Source organism: Canis lupus, chromosome 4 (genome assembly GCF_048164855.1).
Source record: "Canis lupus baileyi chromosome 4, mCanLup2.hap1, whole genome shotgun sequence".
Taxonomy (NCBI): domain Eukaryota; kingdom Metazoa; phylum Chordata; class Mammalia; order Carnivora; family Canidae; genus Canis; species Canis lupus.
The window spans coordinates 62,816,950-62,834,828 of record NC_132841.1 but is presented as its reverse complement, the minus strand read 5'-3'; the positions used below and the strand labels follow the sequence as shown (position 1 = coordinate 62,834,828).

The 17,879-nt window shown below is 36.3% G+C and overlaps 1 long non-coding RNA gene across 1 annotated transcript in view; it reads right to left on the bottom strand.

Annotated features, from left to right (window-relative positions):
• Positions 1-13,735: 13,735 nt before the first annotated feature.
• Positions 13,736-17,879, bottom strand: part of LOC140632535 (uncharacterized) — a 107,084-nt gene continuing 102,940 nt past the window's right edge. The window contains exon 2 of the long non-coding RNA XR_012030135.1: positions 13,736-13,870. This is a non-coding gene — a long non-coding RNA (uncharacterized lncRNA). The remainder of the gene's footprint in view (positions 13,871-17,879) is intronic.

Here is a 17,879-nt window from a genome sequence, read left to right as displayed (position 1 = left end):
TACAGCAGTGTTTAGGGTCACTGTGTCATGAAAAGTGCTGTCTTTCCAATGAGAATAAAAGTCAAAGTATTTTTTTAGTTGCTAGCTTTCCTTCCCAGCCTTATGCACAATGACTGTTGATTAGTTTGTGAAATTATCAGAAACAGGTTTGATCTTGAGAGGTAGGAAGAGTCTAAGAAAAGAAATTAGAGAAAAGGTGGCTGACTCAGACAAGTCTTTGAAGAGGGAGGTGGGACAACTTGTCAGGGCAAACAAAAAATAACCAACTCTTCTCAACTGGCCAAGAGTACACACTGTCTTTATTCTTAGGGTGTTCAGAACCTCATGTCCAATTGAGAACATTCACTCAGAACTGCTCTAAATTATGTGTGGGAAGAAACACACATCCAAAGTCTTCAAGTAGTTTTAAGTTGTTTCAGATAGAGGAATACACATATGCACTTTGTTTGCATATCCCAGTTCTTTTTCATAAAAGCATATATAAGTTTGAGCTTTAAGAACAGGTAATTATTAATGTCCTTGCATCTTAGCCGAATTTTAAATTTATTTTGGGCAATTGATGGCAAGCTGTATTTATATAAAATTGTGTCTGTGGAATCCTTGGGGAATCTCAGAATACAGATAGCAACCTAAAGCACAAGTTGGCACACTTTTCCTATAAAAAGCTAGATGGTAAATATTTTAGACTTTGTGGGTTATATAGTCTCTGTTACAAGTATTTAACTCTTCTTTGTGGCACAAAAGCAAAAATGGCATGTAAGCAAATAAGCATGACTATATTTCAATAAAACTTAATTTGTGGTCCCCGGGGGACAAAAGAGAAAATCTCTATTTCTCAAATAGAGATGAGCCCTGAATATTTATGAATGATGTAACATCCTTTTGTACCAGATAAGTGGTTTTAGTCAATCTTTCCTAAATTGCACACTAGTTTTTTGCTCGTTAGTTTGCTATCATTTCCAGTGTGTGTGTGGGGGGGGGAGATTATATTAATCTAAAAGCATAATATTAAAACTTTGTGGTTTCATTAGGAATGACTGATTGCAAGGCAATCCAAGAAAAAATAAATAATCAATCTTTTAATGGGGGGACGGGGATGCTATGTTTTTCTATAACTTTCAGCCTTGTAGATTACCAGGAATTCTTCAAAGCTTCAAATAAGATTGAGGTTCTCCCATACCAGATCTAGTTTATGAGCTTGCCCAGATTTTCTTGGCTCACCCAGCCATCTGGGCCTCAGTCACTTGCTGAATGGAGTCCTCAGTTGTTCCCGCCCTGGCCTATAGTCTAATGCTCTCTCACGGTTCCCCCAAGTGAGAACTAGGTGTCAACACCACCTTTAGTCAGCATACTATGTCAGAATCAATAGTGGATATAGACCAGTCAGACCAAACCCATGGTGGGTTCTGACTTTTCCCACAACTTCCAGATGCAGATGATGAGAGAGAGATCTTCCCATACAGACCAGATAACTTACCCTGGAGAGGTTGAACTTTGACCTTTGGGTATCTCAGTGAGGTAACAGAAAGTGACCAGGAGATAAACTCCTTTGTCTTCAAGTCCCTAACAGACTGTTCCAGGTACAGTGTGCATAAGAAGATGCCCTGTATGCCTGAGTAACTAGCTCTGTGTGTGTGTATGTGTGTGTGTGTGTGCATGTTGTGTGTCTGGGTGTGTGTTAAGCTGTGGCAAGCTCAGAAATTTATAATCTAGTATTTGTTTCTCTTTCTTCCCTGCTTCACTTCGCCTATTCCCTTATTCATGTTATTCTGAGATGTCATCTCCCAATTAAACCAAAGGCATTAGTGTTCATAAGACCTTAACTATATTTTCAATTTCTGCATCATGGGAAAATACATGTTGCTAAACTACATTAGATTCAGTTATGTTTTTAAATGCATTAGTGCTTCACCTAAGCTTATAGAAAATAATAACATGAATCATGAAATTGCTAATATCTGCATGTTCTCAGCCTATACAAATGGCAATTTCATTCAACCTAATAATATTTATACTGGAAATTATGGATTAAGAGTTTGGGAGAACTGACACTGAAAAGTTACCAAATCACTCTAAGTCCCAGATACCACATTTATATCATGGAGATGAAATCTAGGCTTGTTGTGAGAATTAAATCATACAATTCATTAGGTAATCGTTTAATAAAGATCAGCCATTTTTAATACAAAGTAAAATATTTATCGCATCTATAGATAATGACTGGTGTATATATGAACTTAAGGGCCATTTTCTCTAAATCTACTCTTGCACTCCCATGTCTTCAGGCCAGGCAACCTTGACCCTCAGGTTGGAAAGAATGAACACAAAATATATACTTAAAAGTCACAGGTAAACAAAATAATAAAAAACATAAGAAAAGAGCATATTTGTTAACAATTGTTTTTATGCCTCCACTTCTCAATCACTAATCTCAGTTCTACTGGTTGATGTTTTTATATATGAAGATTTAGGATCTCCACTAATTCTCTCAGTTTATTATATTATTAGATTTTTGCCAATCACTTCCAAAAATATAGATGACAAAATTTATTTGGCTTAAAAATGTTAAATTAGGCAATTCCAATTTTTCAGGGCTACTTTTCTTCAATTCTAGGCCAAATTTATTCTTACTTCTCTCTTTAACTGGAAATGGTAGAGCAATAGCTATCTACACCGCACATAGTTCAGGGCACCTGGGTGACTCAGTTGGTTGAGCAACCAACTCTTAATTTTGGCTGAGGTCATGATCTCAGGGTTGTGAGAAAGAGCTCTGAGTCAGGCTCTGTGCTCAGCATGGAGTCTCCTAAGATTCTTTCTCTCCCTCTCCCTCTGCTCCTCCCCCTGTTCTCTAAATAAATAAATAAATAAATAAATAAATAAATAAATAAATAAACAATAAAATCTTTTAAAAATATATTTATATAAAAAATGTGTATATATATATATATATATATATATATATGTATATAGTTCAATATGGTTTTACAAAGGCTCCTAAATATTATTTGATCCTCATAGCACACCTATGATGGCTTAGTCAAGGCTTCTTGTAGCAAATAAAAGAAACCCAGATCGAATATTAAGAAAAAAAAAATCATCATCATCATCATTATCATCATCACCATCATCATCACCATCATCATTATCTCATGAAACCCAAACGGCAACCAGTCTCAAAAATGGCTGGAACCAGGACCTGGGAAGGCCAGGAGGATCTGAGGGTCTCACTCTTCATCTCTGGCTCTGTTTCTCTCTGTACATCTGTTTCATTATGCCCAACTTGACGATCAAGACTCCCAGTTTATTCCTCCTCTGATCAAGTGACCAGCCCAGCTAAATTATAACTACTCAGTATCAATTCAAGTTCCCAGGAGAGTATACTCTGATCAGCCCAGTTGGAAAAGATATCCTTTCCTGATCCAATCATTTTTGGCTGGCAGGCTGGGGCTAGGTACTGAAAACATGGCTGCCATAGCCCACCTATGGGCAATGGGAAATTTCAGAGCAATTGGTTTGTAATAAGTTATGCAGATAACCCCAAAATGTATCCATTATGTCTGAGGCAAGTATAAGTGTATTGGATTTTTCAAAATTTATTTTAATTTTATTTTTATTGTTTTAAGAACACTTAGCATGAGATCTATTCTCTTAATAGATTTTTAAGTATATAATACAGTATTATCTATAGGCATTATGCTGTACAACAGATCTCTAGAACTTATTCATTTTATATAAGTGAAACTTTATACTTGTTAGCAACCCCCCATTTCATCTTTCCTCAGCCTCTGGCAACTATCACTCCACTCACTGCTCTATAAGTTTGAATATTTTAGGTACCTCATATAAGTGGAACCATTTGATATTTATCCTTCTGTTACTGGTATATTTAACCTTATATAATGCCCTGCGGTTTCATCCATATTATGACATATTGCAGGATTTTCTTTGTGTTTCTATTTTATAGATGAAAAATTAAAGTTCTGGAAGATTCACTGTCTAGGATTAAGTAGAAAAATCAGAATTTGACCCAAATATTTTCATTACAAATTCTATATTCCTTTCTGTTGTACTACACAACCAGTCTGAAAGCTGATATAGAAAGAATCATCATTAAAATTTTACAAAGAGGGCAGCCCAGGTGGCTCCATGGTTTAGTGCCACTTTCAGCCCAGGGCGTGATCCTAGAGACCTGGAATCGAGTCCCACGTCGGGCTCCCAGCCTGCTTCTCCCTCTGCCTGTGTCTCTGCCCCTCTCTCTCTTTTCTGTGTATTCTCATGAATAAATAAATAAAATCTCTAAAAAATAATAAAATAAAATAAAATTTTACAAAGAGCTTAACTGGAAAGGATAATGTATCAATATACTAGTGTTGATTAATATGAGTAATCAACTTAAGTTTTTTATTATCTCTCCAAGTTTTTATTAGAATTCCAGTTAGTTAATATACAGAGTAATATTAGTTTTAGGTATAGAATTGAGTGGTTCATCACTTAAATACAACACCCAGCGCACATCACAAGCCCTCCTTAATACTCATCAACTATTTGACCCATTCTCCCCCCAAACTCCCCTCCAGCAATCCTCAGTTTGTTCTATATAGTTAAGAGTCTGTTTTATGGTTTACCTCTCTTTTTTCCCTTATGTTCATCTGTTACATTTCTTAAAATCTACCTATGAGTAAAATCATATGGTATTTTTCTTTCTCTGATTGACTTATTTCACGTAGCATAATACTCTTTAGCTCCATTCATGTCATTGCAAATGGCAAGATTTCATTCTTTTTGATGGCTGAGTACTATTCGAATATATATATATATGTGTATATATATATATATATAACCTCTTCGAATATATATATATATATATAACCTCTTCTTTACCCATTCATCCCATTCATCAATCAATGGACATTTAGGCTCTTTCCGTAATTTGACTATTGTTGATAATGCTGATATAAACATTGGGGTGCATGTATCCCTTTGAATCAGTATTTTTGTATCCTTTGGGTAAATATCTATAGTGCAATTGCTGGATTGCGTAGTTCTATTTTAAACTTTTTGAGGAACCTCCACACTGTTTTCCAGAGTGGCTGCACCAGTTTGCATTTCCACCAACAGTGTAAGGGGGCTCCTCTTTCTCTACATAATCGTTACCACTTGTTTTTTCCTGTGTTGTTCATTTTAGCCATTTTGATGGGTGCTAAGTGATTTCTCATTGTAGTTTTGATTGGATTTCCCTGATGATGAGTGATGAGTACTTTTCATGTGTCGATTAGCCATCTGTATGTATCAGTTTAAGTTCTTTAAGAGAGCCTAGATTTGAAACCTAAAGAAATACACCGTAATTGGTTCTCTAAGTTTGGATGATAGAATAGAGCAGATATATCCAATGAAACTTGATGAAGGGGAGATAGAAAGAGAGGAAGGCAAGAGTAATAAAAAGAGACAGTTATTTAAAAAAAGAAAAGTAAGACAAGTCGTCATATATTTATCATTGAATGGAACTTAGTCCAAGAAAGTACTAGTATCTATGGGTAACAATAGCAGTTTGTGTCTCTTTCAAATGTAAAATCCCATGTTTAGGTAATGATGAGAGTCTACTTTATGTGTCTAAGGCATAACACCTGATTTCCATTAAATGCATTGCCCAACTCCCTTAAGCATATGCTGGGCAAAGTCCTGGGCAAAGCCTGGGCAAGGCCATTTGTGGATGAATGCTTATTTTCATAGTTAACATAGATCATACCTACCTGCCTTCAAACATTAGGATAAGAGTTCTCTACAAAAATATCAAGGGGTTTTAAGGTATAATGCCAAACATATGGGTATCTGGATATATTCAGCTGATTCTTTTAAATTTTGGGCCTTCAAATTTTAGAAAATATTACTAACACAATCTCAAGGAAGTGCCCTGATACATTTTTTTAAATATGGAATATTGTTTGAAACATGTGAGCAACAGCCTAAGACTTGATAAATAGGATTTTGGCTGTCAGTGCTTTGCATGTCAAAACAGTACTTTACTAAATTGTACCTTAGCAATTTGTATACTTACATAGAATATATTCATTACTATCTAAAGATTAATTGATCCTTTAAAATCAGTGTGTTGTGTAAATACATGTTGATCTTCTAAAGAGGCAAATATATATATACAATATATATGCATACGTGCATCCACATACACACATGAGTTAGCCAAACTCCCTTGACTATTCAGTGCTAGAACAAGATAACAGTCCTACATCTTTGGCAGATGTCATCATAATCATGAGTTTGGGCTGCCCTCAAGTAATGAGGAAAGGTCATTGTTACCCCAAAGTGGGGAAAGAATGCTGAGTGAGCCTTCTGTTCTCATTTAGGAAGTCCTGAGGTTGAATCATACAAGAGAGTGACTGGAAGACTCTCTAAACTGCTGGAATGAAATATCACAGAGGCACAGATTATGAAAGCAAATTGCTGTTTAAAGGCTTGTACTGTAAGACTTGCTAAAATAATACAACTGAGCAAAAATAAATGCTTCCTGGTACTACTGAGCATGTTTGAAATCAGTACATAAGAATTAGTGATGATATTAGAAATGAGAGTATTAGTTTGAGAACCAGAAAAAACTTCTTTTAGATAAAAAAGACTTGGTTTTTAAAAATGGAGCTATCAATGTATGATGTGGTATGGCATAGTTATTGTTTAATTTATAAGTTGAAGAATTAATCATCTTATGTTTGCCTAGCCAGCATATAGTTGTTTTTATAATTAAATTTGCTTCCAACATAATAAGGTGAATACAGGCCTAATGTTATACAGCTGATTTTACTAGCAGTTCTATGTAGAAACTGCTTTTAGGATTTCCTCCTAATTATAAAAATAGATGGGACTGTACACACAGACAACACAATGTGAATTATGAGTAAAAAAGTACAATATAAAGGAATGTTTCCATTTAAATTGTTATGCCTTTTAGATACTCAAAAGCAATAGAAGACCCTTGACTTCATTTCTATTTCAAAGCACAATTACCACTTAACATCTGTTTTGCTGGGCAGCTAGAACTGTCTTGCTGACTGCATGACTTTGGATGAATGTTTAAAAGACCATCCAGTGATGTGCAATTTCATTTGAGACAGGTACTATCATGTTAGTTTGAGGCAATTATGAATAGTCTTTCCTAAATATTTCTAATGCCATTTGATAGGTGTCATTGACTTTTATGAAAACTACTGAGCCACTTCCTTTTTTGATTGTGTTTGGAATTACTACAGATCTCTTTCCTGGCCTCTGGCAGAGGCTTGTGATGTAAATAAATTCATATGGCTGGCTGGAAAGGAAGAAGGTGTGTATTACTAGACCCAGTACATCAAAGAGGTGTTCATGGTTTCAACAAAAATTAAGAACAGGAGTGCCTTTGAGAGATACCTCAGAGATATTTTTGCAGATCATGGCCTGCCTTGAAGAATGCTTTCTCTCTCAGTTAATACTGCTCCTTCCTGTCTCCATCTCCACCCCCATTCCAAGAATGTAGTAAACCAGTGTTAACTATGGAAATAGTTATGAGAGTTTGAATAACCAGGAAAGGAAATTTGGGTAAAGGGCATGATGATATATTCACATCACAACAAAATCCTAACAAATATCTCTCTATCTCTCCATCTAGAAGCCTTTAGTTACAACTTCTAAATTCTCTCAAATGGATGACTTTATGCCTTAAAACCTCACCTTTGATAGTTTCCTTAACTATAAGATATAACGGATTTTTAGAACACGTTGCTCAATATCTTGCAAAACTGATACAGTGCATAGTCTGATTCAAGTCTCTGTGCCTAACTTAAGGTTTTTTGTTTTTAGAAGCAGTTATTAATTCTCAAAATTCTATTATTACAGAAATACTTAACACAAATGATGAAAACTTCCTAATCCTCCCCCAGGAGAACCACTCTCAACATACACTACATTCACTATTTTCCACCCAAAATATTTTTCCTATACTTATACAAGGATATATCATTACATTATCTTCCTACAAAAGTATTCTTTGACCAAGATTTTTACCAAAAATCTAGAAGCACAAGATTATTTTTACCCTTTTTCCTTTTCAATTTTCAAGCAGAAGACAAGGTCCACATTCTTTCTCTTGTGCTTTTTTTTCTTTATCTGATTCCTTTGTTTGATGGAGCAGAGTGTTTGGTGATGGAATTCATAGAAATCTCTTGGCATTCTCCAAAAATGCCATTCAATTTTAAACTATAGCATTCACCACTGGCATTTCTTTTTTCATTTAGGAGATTTTAATGAACATTCTAACAAAGTTTGCCGTAAAGAAAATTGTTCATAAGTGAATCAAGCCCTCTTGTGATTTTCATTTAAAATTAAACATGCACAGCAAAAGATTAAAATTTTATGAAACTTTTAAAATTATGTTTAAAGGAAAAAGATTGACTTTGTGATTAATAAAATTGAATAATGCTCAATATAACATTAAAAAAATATATATTGACTAGTTTAGTACTAATATGATGTTTAAGTAAGAAATGCTATTGCAGTTCTCTACCTAATAATGCTTCCAAAAGCATGCCATAGATAAATATTTTAAATTTAGAATTTATCACCAAAAGGAGAAAGCTGGACTAGAGGACTGGAGCTCTAGTATCTATCTCTGGTTCCTGCTAGCAGCTATTTACATTTATATGAAAAAGTAATTTAGGTGCCAAGACTTTGATTTCCTCATCTGTAAAATCAGAGTATAGATTCAATTTTTTTTTAAAGATTACAGACAGTCTGTTACAGAGTTTGGTGAAAGCTGTTAGAGCAGACTAGTTATATAACAATGAAATTTCCCAGATTTAGAGGCTTAACACGAGAAGTTTATTTACTGGTCATTACACGACCAAGTTCCATAAGCACATTACAGGTAGCTTTCTTCCATGTGTCAATTGGGGAACTGAGATTTCCTCCATCTTGTGTCTCTATTGTTTCCTAAGCTTTGGATCTCTCTACACCTGACCCACAAAAGAGTAAAGAAGCAGTGGGCAGCCTGGGTGGCTCAGTGGTTTAGCGCTGCCTTCAGCCCAGGGCCTGATCCTGGAGACCTGGGATCAAGTCCCACATCAGGCTCCCTGCATGGAGCCTGCTTCTCCCTCTCCCTGTGTCTCTGCCTCTCTCTCTCTCTCTCTCTCTCTCTCTCTGTGTGTGTGTGTGTGTGTCTCTCATGAATAAATAAATAAAATCTTTTAAAAAAGAGTAAAGAAGCAGCAAGAAAAGTACGCCCATTTCTTAAACTCCTTTGCCTAGAAATGACACCCGATTTTCATTATTTGTATTCTACTGGCCAGATCACATGATCCTATTTAGCATTAAGAGGGACTAGGAAATGTAGTCCCTGGCTGGGTTGCCACTTTGCAGTGATAACTACATTTTGGAAGGTGGAACACAAGTTTTGGTAGACAACCTCACAAACACCATCCGAATTATATAAAAATCTTGGGAAAATTCATTAAGTGTCAAAATATTCAAATGGCCCCTATATTCAAGCAACGCTCCATGCTACAGTTGATGGAAGGATTCATTTTCCCAAAAAAATGAAAGTTCCATAAATATACTATTAAAGTCATGGCTTGAAATGCCATACCATAGAATCCTAGCGCCATCCTGTGCTCTGCAGCACTTTATCCACTCAAAGTAATTCTATCATCTCCAGCAGTAAAGCATCTTGAGTGCATTTCCATCTCAAGCCTGAATCCATTTCTACAAGCCTTCTCCCTTCTTCTATCAATGACGTCTAATAAATTTCTCTCGTAGGGCAGCCTGGGTGGTTCAGTGGTTTAGCGCCACCTTCAGCCCAGGGTGTGATACTGGAGACCCGAGATTGAGTCCCACATCCGGCTCCCTACGTGGAGCCTGCTTCTCCCTCTGCCTGTGTCTCTGCCTCTCTCTCTCTCTCTCTATTTTATTTATTTATATAAATAAAATAAAATCTTAAAAATAATAATAAAATAAAATTAATAAATTTCTTTCGTGAAAGCTGGCTACATAATGTGGGAGTCCCAGTGCAAACAAAACAAATATGCACAAACACACAGAGCCTTTGTTCAAAAACCTGGGTAGGGGTGAGGAATGCCATTAAATAAACTAAAATATAAAGTTTTGTCATTTTCCCAATGATCCCTCTTTACTTATCATGTTGTTTTATATTTGCTACTTAATGTCATCCTAAGTAAAGGAAAATTAACATTTTAAATTACTAGCTTGAATGTTACCATCCATATTTATACTACACAGTGCCAGTTCTAAATGGAAATATTTGAGTATTTAATTGACGTGGAGAAACACCAGAAATATTCAGTTTGTATTTAGTGGTTAATCCCCACAGGCCCTCTGAACTGACTAGAAGAGACCAACACAAGTCAGACACAATGCAGGAAGTAGGAAGAGCATGCCCACAAATGAAAAGCAATCAAAGGAGCACTCGAGGCCACAAGAAAACTTGTGGGGGGAGAGAGAAGACCTTCCCAGAGCACTCCCACCCTATACCCTCAGACCCTGAATATCTGGCCTTGGGAAGTAGAGTATGTGCAATTGCTTCATCAGGTTCCAGCAGGGGTTCCCCCTCCCAAGAGCTACCCTAGAAAAAGTCAGTCAACCATTACCCCCTTCCCACTGGCCCAACTCTGGGCAGATGAATGACCCCAAGGATCTTAAAAACTCTGCACCAGGGGGATCCCTGGGTGGCGCAGCGGTTTGGCGCCTGCCTTTGGCCCAGGGCACGATCCTGGAGACCCGGGATCGAATCCCACATCAGGCTCCCGGTGCATGGAGCCTGCTTCTCCCTCTGCCTGTGTCTCTGCCTCTCTCTCTCTCTCTCTCTCTGTGACTATCATAAATAAATAAAAAATTAAAAAAAAAAAAAACTCTGCACCAGGAATAGCTCAGTTCATGAATCAGAGTGGGCAGGAGGCTGTACTCTGCTGTGCCATTTAATGCTCCATATTATTGACATTAGGACAGCTGCCACTAGGCCCCACTCCCAAACATGGCCTGACTCCAACTAGCTCACTTTTATGCCCATGCTCTGTTGTTCCATGAGACCTCACTTACAAAACACAAATTTGATGTGATGTGATGAGCACTGGGTGTTAATGCAATCAATGAATTATTGAAAACTACATCTCAAACTAATGATGTACTATATATTGGCTAATTGAATTTAAATTTTAAAAATCTTTTCAGTAACTAAAAAAAAAATCCACAAATTCTGAGGTAGAATTATCAAGAATTTCAGACTACATTTGGCAAACATGGGGTTCTATGTGTACAGGGACCTGTGCCATTGCACGCGCTGCATACCCATGAAGCCAGGCCCAAACTTACTTCAAATAAATGAATTTTCAGGAACAATGTGTCTTTCCTCCAACTGTGATCCAAATAAATCCCAGGGCTTCAAGTGACTTAACCTTGCCAAGGTGTCTCACTCAAAGAAACACAATCCAGTAAAGTAGCTAAGTGTAATTAAAATAATTCTACTCTTTGCTTGCATTATGCAAAGACCAATAAAGAGAATCTAATTCATAACACAGAGTTATAATTTTTAAACTCCTTGTTTCTGTTCTCTGGTCCTCCCTTATGGAAGCTGCTCTAGAATCTTTTATCCTTTGCTTCTCATTTGGCATTTTATAGCAAAACATGTCCTCCCTGATAAAAAGCCCATAAGGAGGGGCACCTGGGTGGTTCAGTTGGTTAAGTGTCTGCCTTCGGCTCAGGTCCTGATCCTGGGGTCCTGGGATCAAGCCCCATGAAGCCTGCTTCTCCTTCTCCCTCTGTCATTCCCCCTGCTTGCATTCTCTTGCTCTCTCTCTCTCTCTCTCTCACACACACACACACAAATAAATAAATAAAATCTGTTTTAAAAAGTCCATAAAAGTTTTTGCTCTCCCCTTCGCCACCCCCACTCCTAGTTCTTAGGTAAATCAACTCAACCTCTTGGATTTCTCTTTAATTTTTTTCTCTCCTCTGCCCATTACTAATGTTCTCTACCCCAAAGGAGACCCCAGAATCTGATGGAGAGGGCAAGAATCTTTCCCTCTGATGAAAGTGAAAGGAGGGAACAGATGTAAATATACATTTAGCAATGTTTTGTGTCCAGATTACACATTAATAATATTATTCCTCTTATAAATCAAGGGTCTACTCAGTCATATTGATTTGATTTTTCCCCTAGAATAGCTCTTGATGCTGTAGCAATTTAGTTTAAAGTAAAGTGGCTCTCCTTCTGTGGTAGAGAAGCAAAACACACAAGCACCTGCTCCCCTTGGGACACTGAATGAGTCACTTAATCTCAGCCTTCCGTTTTCTCTGTAGAGTACCTAAACTATGATTTGGGGCAATCCAACACTCTGAGAATTGGACTCTTTCTCAGCTCTGTGAATTAATTATGTATTATGTATTAATTAGATTATTAATCTAATAGATTAATATTAGATTATGTATTAATCAATAATATTAGCTGGATTATGTATTAATCAATAATATTAGCTAGATTATGTATTAATCAATAATATTAGCTAGATCTTAAGAAAACATTTGTCAAGGAAAAGAGGGTGGCCCGCACTGAAAACGCTTACTTGGAAGAGATGTTGGGGTATTCATAGCTGATCAAGGTTTTCTGAATGTAGGTAAAATATCTCTAAGCAACCCTTCTTCCTATTTTCCAATGATATATTTATGATTATTAATTTGACCCCCAAATACATTGATTCCAGGAAGAAGGAAGTAGTCCCCAAGGATGTAATACACAAAAGTTATGGTAATTGAGGATGGAAGTGTTCCATTATAAATTAAAATTTTGGAATTCTGGACTATATATCAGCCTTTTTTGGATTAAGGTAGTATGAATCTGTTACTATAATCCTGATCATTTTAGAGTATATGAAATTGAACAGAGTATTAACTTGTCGGACTAAGAACACAATGTGAAATGTAATGACCCATTGGTCAACATTTCTATCTGAATGTCAATATCTCAGCAATATGTGAAATTAAAAACTAGCCACCAGGTTGTTCGTAAAAATTAAAGAAATTGGGTATGTGAAAATCTCGGACACAAAGTTTGACTTATAAAGTTTCTTAAAGATTTTTGTATAAATACATTTTTCTATTTATCCCTTTATTATCATTAAAATTACAAGTATCATTTGTGTTCAATTTGTGTTTCTAAAGGAAGGAGAACAAAATATTCCATGTGTTGTGCTCTAATGAGTGAGGGGAAATATTGTCTAAAGTTTTGATTTTGTTAAAAGAAAAATTACAGAGTTTCTGCTAGTTTTTTTCCCTCTACTGTTAAATTTTAGACATATATGGTAGAAAGCCTTTTAGATTAGCAGAGCTTCTTAAAAGTTTTATGCTGTGAAATGAGAGCCACAGACAGTAGAAAGTCCTTTCTGTTAAAACATGCTCAACTACATGTCTAGTTTAGAGTAGCAGGCTGAAAACTAAATCGTATTGCCTAAAAAACTAATAGGAATTTGGGGGCTGGAGGCTAGCAGATAGAACCAGAGACAAAAAGATGAAGGCAACCAAAACTTAAGGAGGTCATAGGTAAAGCAAAAATTATGTGAAGATAGGAAATTGGTAATGAATGTTAGAACAATGATAAATTCTATTTCTTGTTTTGTCTCTATAGTTTTACCATGTAATCACTCTATTACTGTCTAGTTTCTGCTGCTATCACAAATTACCATAGACGGTGTGGCTTAAATAACAAACATTTATTTCTTATGGTTCTGGAGGCTGGAAGTCCAAGATCAGGATGCCAGTATGACCGGGTTCTTGGTGAGGCCCCTCTTCCTGGTTATGTCCGTACGTGGCCTATCCTCAGTGTGCACTGCAAAGAGAAAGCAAACTCTTTTTTGTCTCTTCTTTAAAGGGCACAAATCCTATCATGAGAGCGCTCTTCTCATGACCTCATTACCTCATAAAGGACCTATCTCTAAATACCACAATACCAGGGATTAAGGTTTCAAAATGTGAATTTGGGTAGGATACAAACACTCAGTCTGCAGCAAATACCCTCAAAGTAAAACTCTGCCACATGCTCAGCCTTGTTTTATTGGCAGTTTGGGGAACCGAAATAAGCAAGGCAGTGTCCAGAATGGGGCAAAGTGATATGAAGAAGAGAGAAGCAGTCACATAAAGTAAGATTCACAGTAGAGACTAGGAATAATAAGAAATAAGAACCCCTGGAATCCTTAGAGGTTGGGGAGATAAGGAATGTAGTTGAGGATAGTGGTTACCCAGTTGGCACTGAGGCTGGACTGGTGACCTCAGTAATCTGGGAGGATTGGAAATATTTAGGCTGTTGATATTTGGATCACACTTGTGGGGCTCAGCACCCCCAAAATGTACAGTGTCCTTGTTGCCTAATGATGATGATGGTAATAACAAAGGTTGCAGCCACCAACCTAGCTGTGTTACCCTCCCTCTGGGCACCTTGGTTCTAAAACCACAAATCACAACCTACACACACTTATCTATGAAACTGAGACAGATCCTCTTGGCCTCTTCAAATAAATGCATACTTTCTAATCATCTTTCCAATATGTACAACTGTAAAAATTATTCATACTGCTTTATTTTCCGAGAATTTACCTGTACAGACACACTTCTGTGTTGCATAACAGCACTCTGTAGGGTTTATGTATGTTGAATTTTTAAGAAAATTTTTGTCAATATGTTCCTTCTCTCAAACTTCTTACCCTGCACACATCTCCTTTCTTCTGTTATTTTTTTATTTTAACTCTAGTATAATTAATATTGTGTTATGTGAGTTTCAGGTGTACAATATAGTGATTTAACAATTGTGTATGTTACTCAGTACTCATCATAAGTATACTGTTAATCCCAGTCACCTATTTCATCATTCCCCTCTCACATCCCCTCTGATAACCATCAGTTTGTTCTCTGTGCTTAAGAGTCTGTTTTTTGATGAGAGACTCCTAACTCTGGGAAACGAACTAGGGGTGGTAGAAAGGGAGGTGTGGGGGGGTGACTGGGTGACAGGCACTGAGAAGGGCCCTTGATGGGATGAGCACTGGGTGTTATTCTATATGTTGGCAAATTGAACACCAATAAAAAATAAATTTATTTTAAAAAAGAGTCTGTTTTTTGGTTTGTCTCTTTTCTTCTTTGTTTCTTAAATTCCACTTGTGAGTGAAATCATCTGGTATTTGTATTTCTCTGACTGATTTATTTTACTTAGCTTATACCCTCTAGGTCTGTCCACATTATTGCAAATGGCAAGATTTAATTCTTTTTTATGGCTGAGTAATATTCCAGTGTGTGTGAGTGTGTGTGTGTGTGTGTGTAACTTCTTTATCCATTCATCTATTGATGGACACTTGGGTTGATTCTATAACTTAGCTATTATAAATATTCCTGCAATAAACGTAGGGGTGCAGATATCTTTTCAAATTAGAAAACATCTCCCTTTTTAACTCGCATCTACAAATGTTGCTTTAACTGTGACAATGCCCATTTTATTATGAGTGTTACCAAAACTGAAGAGTCCCATGTACCTAACTTACCTCCTTTCTCTTGCCTAAGCCTCTAGGTTTATAACCTCTTCTTTATTTTTATCATATTAAATTATTGTCAAGGCCTCTGTCTTTCCATCTCAGTTGAATACTTTCTCAATATCCAATACATTCTTCTTTTACCTTGCGTGATTCTAGATGTGTAGACTACAGCTCAGGTGAAAACCCAATTCTCATAAATGAAAACAAAAAGCACTGTCACTGTTCTCCTCTGAATGACATGGAAATCCTTCCATTTGGCATTTGAGGGTAGCTGCCTTTTTTGTGTGTTTTTTGTTTGTTTGTTTTTGTTTTTGTTTTTTTGTGTTTTGTTTTGTTTTGTTTTGTTTTGTTTTGTTTTGTTTTGTTTGAGGGGATGAAGAGCAGGAAAGCTCAGTTTTTAAAGAGGGACAATGCTGGGTGAAAGGGAAACTCTTACGATTAAAAAAAAAAAGAATTGCTCATGTCATGTAGTAAAAAAAAAAATATCCTTAAAGACAATATATGCCTACAGCTTCAAAACACATCTTGGAAAAGAGTAAAAATTTTTGGTATTCCAATTCTCAACTCTGACATTTAAATTGCTTCCTTAAAAAAAAAAAACCCACTTGATGAAAAGACAAAGGGCTATTGTTGCTAATTGGCCAAAGAAATGAGTTAGAATATAAAACATGGAATTACTATATAACTATATAACTATATATATATATATATATGATAAGACCATTATTTTTAAGTTTCTTTTTATCTTCATCCTTATATGTCCTAAATTTGTCTCTAAATACAGATCTTTGTCTGCACTAAATACCTACCTTAACTTAGCCTTAGCAGGTTCCTCTGAAAATTTAGTCATGTGAGATTACTAAAGTGCATTTATTACCAACTTAAAGCAAACAATTAATAAGCAAATGTCTACCTGCCTGTCCTCAGCTGAAATGCTTGCATACACATTCACATACATGCTCACACAGAGACACACACAATCCTTTTCATCATACTCTCTGCTCCCTCTCCTTAAGTTTGCTCCGTTATGATACCCAACAGGAAGTAAGAATAGTGCGTGATAAGTTAGAAGCAAAATTATTTAACAAATTATACTGTCTGGCTCTTTGTACTTTAGGCTTTGCTAAACTAATTGTACAAATTAATAACAACTTTGCATTGTCTTCACAAAATGGAGTTATAAGGTACAAATATGTATTACAATCCTCACCAAAATAACACATCCTAAATGAAAACATGACCTCACACAAGCACATATAGATATACCTTCTGGGATTCACAACACGACACTGGATATATGCTTATTGCTTTCTTTTTTGTTAACATTATCATATTGTATGAGATATTGTTGTATTGTAGTTACTTATTTAAATGTGTTTTTTCCCCTCAGACAAGCCTCAGAAGCAGAACCACCTACATAATTCATAGACCCAATGAAAATGAAAATGCAGGGCCCCTTGTTAAAAATCTTTAAAAATTTCAGGACAGGGACACCTGAGCTTTAAGCCAAGCATTGGGCCTTCTGAGAATGCGACCCTGTACCACTATAAAGGTTGCATACCTATGAAGCCAGTTTTGCTCCAATAATCTATCTTATTATATTTGTAACACCCAAGCTTATTGCAGTGTCTGAGAGCAAGCACTCAGTAAATGAATGTTGGAAGACAAATCAATAAGCAGCAAGCCCCCAGAATTATATATTATTCTATAATAAAGAAAAGTAGAACTCATTTGCAATAAAAAATTAAAAATTTGCTCCTGTTGTACACTTATTATACCTGGAATTTCTAGTAGATGAAATTAGAGATTAATTAATCAGTTAAAAAGTACTGGCTACCTCATATATACAGACCTCTTTTCTACCTATTTCAGAGACTTTTAAAAAGTTAAAAGCCATAAAGAAATATGTAAATGTATGCCAATACCCAAGAGACTGGATTCTGATATTTTATTAGGAAATTAGGAGGCTGAGAGCAAGGATGTACTTCTTTCCACACTTGATTCTCTTCTCACCACCACAACTTCCCATTCAGGCCTCCTCTATATGTACACTTTGCAGTACAACATTGCAACTTCATTCTTGCCCTTTTTATTCCTCTATGTTCCATACTCTAAACTTAGTGGTTCCTCTCATTCCAGAAAACTTAAATCTTCAGCTGGAATTTTTTTTAAAAATTTTTATTTATTTATGATAGGCACACAGTGAGAGAGAGAGGGGCAGAGACACAGGCAGAGGGAGAAGCAGGCTCCATGCACCAGGAGTCCGACGTGGGATTCGATCCCAGGTCTCCAGGATCACGCCCTGGGCCAAAGGTAGGC